A 5,845-nucleotide genomic window follows, 5' to 3' on the forward strand; every position below is an offset into this window, starting at 1 on the left:
TTTTGGGTTCTAGAGGTACATCTTTATTTGGCAGTTGCTCCAGGGACAGAGAATGGTTTGTTTCCTAACTTTGGTGGGTAGGTGAGAGGCTAGTGCTACAATAATGTTCTGGCTTCTGCTAAGACTTTTAACTCTTTAAAAGAGTGAGGCTCGGCTGGGCGCGGTGGCTCACGCCTGTAATCCCAGTACTTTGGGAGGCCAAGGTGGGCAGATCACCTGAGGTCAGGAGTTCGAGACCAGCCTGACCAACATGGAAAAACCCTCGTCTCTACTGAAAATACAAAATTAGCCGGGCGTGGTGGCGTATGCCTGTAATCCCAGGCATACTTGGGAGGCTGAGGCAGGAGAAGCGCTTGAACCCAGGAGGCGGAGTTTGCGGTGAGCCGAGATCGTGCCATTGCACTCCAGCCTGGGCAACAGGAGTGAACTCTGTCTCAAAAAAAAAAAAAAAAAAAAGAGTGAGGCTCATCAGAAACTGGAAAATGAACAAATACAGCTTCAGAGATAGACTGTAGATGCAACTGCTGAAGGCTTCAGGAGTCCGCCAGCTGAGGCTGTGCAGAATCAGAAATACGAAGAGCTCTGATTTTTTTCATAGAAGTACAGAAAATTTTGATTTTCGAACTTTGACCCTTCAGATTTTGATAGCTTTGGGCTTTACCTTGCAAGAGGATTTAATCTCTGAGCCTCAATTTCCCCCAGACATTAGTTTAGAGCCCAGATATGATGTTTTTGGTTTTTGTTTTTTAGTTGTTGTTGTTTCATTTTTAACTGGGCCCCTCTAATCCCAACAGAGGAGAGTGTCCAGGAGGGGGAGTCCGATGGAAGTCCTTTCACGTGAGACTCAAGGGGTAAGGCATGCGTGTTTCCATCTTACACTGCTGGGGCTGGTGTTTCTGGCACGTGTGTGCTTCATTGAGCGTGGAAGGTTATTGTGAAGATGGCAGAGGCTGCTGGAAGGTGTTCATTTAGAGAGTAGTTTTGCCCATTGACCTTTAAAGACTCTGAGAGGTTCTGCTGTAAAGCAACCTGGTTGAGAAGGGAAGAATAAATGAGAAGATGTCATGGGAAAACATTCAGAAAAATCCAGAATGTGGAATATTCTATTAATACAAGACAACTGGCTTGGTCTCATAAAAAACACAGTACTCTTTAAAAAGTTCAGGGAGACTGTTTTAAAATAAAAGGCACTAAACAGACATAACAATCAAATGCAATGTGTGAACTCTAGATTTTAGTTCAAAAGAAAAAATTATCTATACAAGTAGTATTCAGAAAAAAAGGGAAAATTTGAACATGGACTGCGTATTACATGGTATTATGGAAAATTGTTGTTAATTTTCTTAAGTGTTATAATGCTTCTGTGGTTATGTAAGAATGTCTTAGGAGATGCATGCTCAAGTATTTGGAGGCAAAGTGTAATGTTATCATGAGTCTGCAACTGATTTTCAAGTTATTCACCACCACCAACTATATACATATATAAAAATGAAGATGGCAAAATGTTAAGAATGCTGACCTTTAGTGGTTAATATGTGGGTGTTCTTTTGTGTTACTCTTAGCTTTTCTGTAGCTTTATAATAAGAAGTTAAAGAAAAAGAAGCATATTTAACCTAGTGTTCCAAACATTTAACTCTGAAACTCTTTTTTACCCCTTACAATAACATTAATACTGAAGCATCTTCTGCTTCTTAGAGTACGCTCTGGGACTAGGACAAGTTCTTAGTAGCTATATTTAAAAATATACAATAATGATAAATGCTAAGTGAAAAATAAAAATCTTGAAAATTCAAAATGCACTCTAAAAGCCCATCTCAATAACTCAGAAAGAGCAGGTCTAATGCTCTTGGTGTAGTGGTGTGACTTCGTTGACCAGAAAGATGAAGATCAAAGCTTGCACAATGATTCCTGAATGTCTAGTAGGCATTAACCCGAAATGTTTCTCTTAGTATAACCTCAAGGATGATGATCCAGGCTAAAGTTTTGTTTGTTTTTTTTGTTTTTTGTTTTTGTTCTTGTTTTTGAGATGGAGCCTCACTCTGTCCCTAGGCTGGAGTGCAATGGCATGATCTTGGCTCACTGCAACCTCCACCTCCTCGGTTCAAGCATTTCTCCTGCCTCAGTCTCCCAACTAGCTGGGAGTACAGGTGCATACCATACCCGGCTAATTTTTATATTTTTAGTAGAGACTGGGTTTCTCCATGTTGGTCAGGCTGGTCTTGAACTCCTGACCTCAGGTGATCCACCCTCCTCAGCCTCCCAAAGTGCTGAGATTACAGGCGTGAGCCACCATGCCCGGCCCTAAAGTTTTAATCATCTGTATACTCTGTGCTTAAAAAACTACAGGAGATAATAGATCACTCAGAGCACTTTCAGGAAGAGATGTAAAGAAAAATTTGCAGGCATAATTGATGCAAAGTACACAGAATAAGGTTAATAAAATTATTTATAATTTTAATCTGAATCCATAGCATTTATAAATGTGTATCATTTGATTTCCTTCAGTGGAGATTTGGGGATGTATAGTTGACTCTGTTGTCTTTCACTTTCTCTTTTTCTGGTGAAGTTTTTTTAGGGAATTCCTCTTGGGTAACACTTCTATGTAGTCTAGGTGGGCCACATATACACCCCTGCCCCCACCCTTTCTTATAAAAAGAGGTTCACATAACGCAGATCTGACCATGCATCCAATTCAGTGCAGTTAATTCTAGATATTTTGCTGAAATTATGTGAAACAAGGTACTTCCTTTCTATTGGCTTCATTAATCTGGTTGTATGTATTGTTGGAAGTCCCTTCATCACTAGGGAGGTAGACTGTCTAAGAATTAAGCCAACCAAGAGCAAAGGAGACCTAAAAGATGGGGAGAGACGGATTCCTGATGACATATTTTTCTGCACCTGGATCCAGCTCTGCCTGAAGCTATTTTGTGTTATTGGACCTTTTGATTTCAAGAACCTATAAATTTCCTTTTGGTTTAAGTCAGGTTGACTGGATTTTTGTTCGTGACAACTGAAAAGCCCTGAAATATATTAGGAAGAGATAGAAAACTCTCCTCTATTTTCCCCTTAGAGAGTCATTAAATTTGGGCCAGGCTTATGCCTGTAATTCCAGCACTTTGGGAGGTTGAGGTGGTAGGATCATTTGAACCCAGTAGTTCAAGACCAGCTTACACAACATAGCAAGACTCTGTCTCTATTAAAAAATCGGAAAATTAGTCAGGCATGATGGTGCATGAGTTGGTGACAGGTCAGGTGCGGTGGCTCATGCCTGTAATCCCAGCACTTTGGGAAGCTGAGGCAGGCAGATCCTTTGAGCTCAGGAGTCCCAGACTAGCCTGGGCAACATGAGAAACTCCATCTCTATTTCTTTATTTAGAAAAAAAGTCACTAAATTTGAAATTTTCAATTTCAAAACAAAATTTGAATGTATCAGTCAGTATTTTTTGTGACTTAAAAAAAAAAGCACTGGTTCTTCAAATAGCCAAATAATAGTGATGATAATAGTAAAAACATTTAAAAGAGATGAAATCATAGAATTAAGAATTGTAATTAATATGACCACTATGGGGGGAAAAATAATGTTCTTTCATTATTATTATAACTGCCAACGTAATCTTCATGGAATTTTGCAGCTGTTTATAGGAGAAAGTATCCTGCTTTTTGTACTTTACAATATAAATTTTAGCTAATCCATGTTTCGTCAGCCCTATAAGTCTAGTTGCAAAAACAAAAACAAAAAAAATTTTTTATTAAAGCATCTACTTAGCCATTCCAGCCCAAATTCACCACTCGGGGAATACTAGCTTTCCTTTAAATTCCTCCAAAAAATAGCTTGATAAACTCAGGTGGAGTAACGTGTATCTGTGGCTAGCTTGTGTGTCTCTAATACTGTTGTCTTGGGGTTCTGTAGATATTTTACTAAAACACTCAAGGAAGATACCATGGTGGATCTGGATGGGCCCAATTTGACCAACAGACATAGAACTGATTTAGACTCACTCACTCCTCTAACCTTGGGTCCTCGTATTACCTGTCTCTATTTTCTCTTCCCTTAGGATGAAATCTTGACCTGAAGGTCCCTTATGCAAATAAGCCCTGGAAGATTGCCCCTTGCCAGTCCCTCAGGCCTGTCTACCATATTTGAAACCTGCAGTAAAACCTGCTTACAGTCTCAAGGTGAGAAGAGATAGTCAGGAATTACTTTTTAAATAAACATTACTGTGATGAAAATTCTGATAGTAATATGGACAATGAAGTCCAGGCTGAAGGGGTCTCAGATGGAAATGAGGAACCTATTGGGAACTGGAGCAAAGGCCACTTTTGTTATACTTTAGCAAAGAACTTGGAGGCATTGTGTCCTTTCCCTACAGAGCAGTGAAACTTTTAACTTGAGAGTAATGATTTAAGATATCTAGTGGAAGAAATTTCTAAGCAACTTAGAAATGTGACCTTACTGCTTTTAACAACCTATGCTCATATGTATGAGCAAATAAATGACCTGAAACAGAAACTTATATTCAAAAGGGAAGCAGAGTGTAAAAGTTTGGAAAATGTGTAGCCTGGCCATGTGACAGAAAAGAAAAGCCCATTTTCAGGGGAGGAATTCAAGCAGGCTGCAGAAATTTGCATAACTAAAAGGAATGCAAGTGCTGATAGCCAAGACTATGAGGAAAAGGTCTCAAAAGCATTTCAGGTCTTGTGGCAGCCCTTCCCATCACAGGCCCAGAGGCCTAGGAGGACTGAATGAATTCCTGGGCCAGATTCAGGGCCCCGCTACTCTGCACAGCCTGAGGACTCTCCTCCCTGCATCCCAGCTGCTCCAGCTCTAGTCGTGGCTAAAAGGGGCCCAGATACAGCTCAGGCTGCTGCTTCAGAGGGTGCAAACTGTAAGCCTTGGTGGCCTCCACATGGTATTAACCCTGTAAGTGCACAGAATGCAAGAGTTGAGGCTTGGGAGCCTCTGCCTAGATTTTAGACAAGGTATGCAAAAGCCTGAATGTCCAGGAAGAAGCCTGCTGCAGGGACAGAGCCCTCACTGAGAACCTCTACTAATGAAGTGCAGAGGGAAAATGTGGGGTTGGAGCCTCCACACAGTCCCCAGTGGGGCACTGCTAATGGAGCTGTGAGAAGAGGGCTACCATCCTCCAGACCCCAGGATGGTAGAGCCACTGACTGCTTGTACCCTGTGCCCAGAAAAGCCACAGACACTCAATGCCAGCCCTTAAGAACCGCTGCAGGGGCTGAATCCTGAAAAGCCATAGGGGCAGAGCTGCCCAAGGCCTTGGGAGGCCACTCCTGGCATCAAATGTGCTTCTGGATGTGAGACATGGAGTCAGTCAAAGGAGATTATTTTAGAGCTTTAAGATGTAATGACAGCCCTGCTGGGTTTTGGACTTGCATGGGCTTGTAGCCCCTTTCTTTTGGCTGATTTCTCCCTTTTGGAAGGGAAATATTTACGCAGTGCTTTTACCACTATTGTATCTTGCTAGTAATTAACTTGTTTTTGATTTTATAGGCTCATGGGCAGAAGGAACTTGCTTTATCTCAGATGAGACTTTGGACTTTTGAGTTAATGCTTGAATGAGTCAAGACTTTGGGGTACTGTTGGGAAGGCATGATTATATTTTGCAATGTGAGAAGGACATAAGATTCGGAGGGGCCAGAAGTGGGATGATATGGTTTGGATCTGTGTTCCCACCACAGATCTCAAGTTGAATTATATTTCCCAGTGTTGGAGGTGGGGCCTGCTGGGAGGTTATTGGACCATGGGGGCAGAGTTCTCATGAATGGTTTAGTACCAACCCCCATTGATTCTGTGTAGTGAATGAGTGCTCATGAGATCTGG

The sequence above is a fragment of the Chlorocebus sabaeus genome, chromosome 4, assembly GCF_047675955.1.
Source record: "Chlorocebus sabaeus isolate Y175 chromosome 4, mChlSab1.0.hap1, whole genome shotgun sequence".
In the NCBI taxonomy this organism is placed as follows: Eukaryota; Metazoa; Chordata; class Mammalia; order Primates; family Cercopithecidae; genus Chlorocebus; species Chlorocebus sabaeus.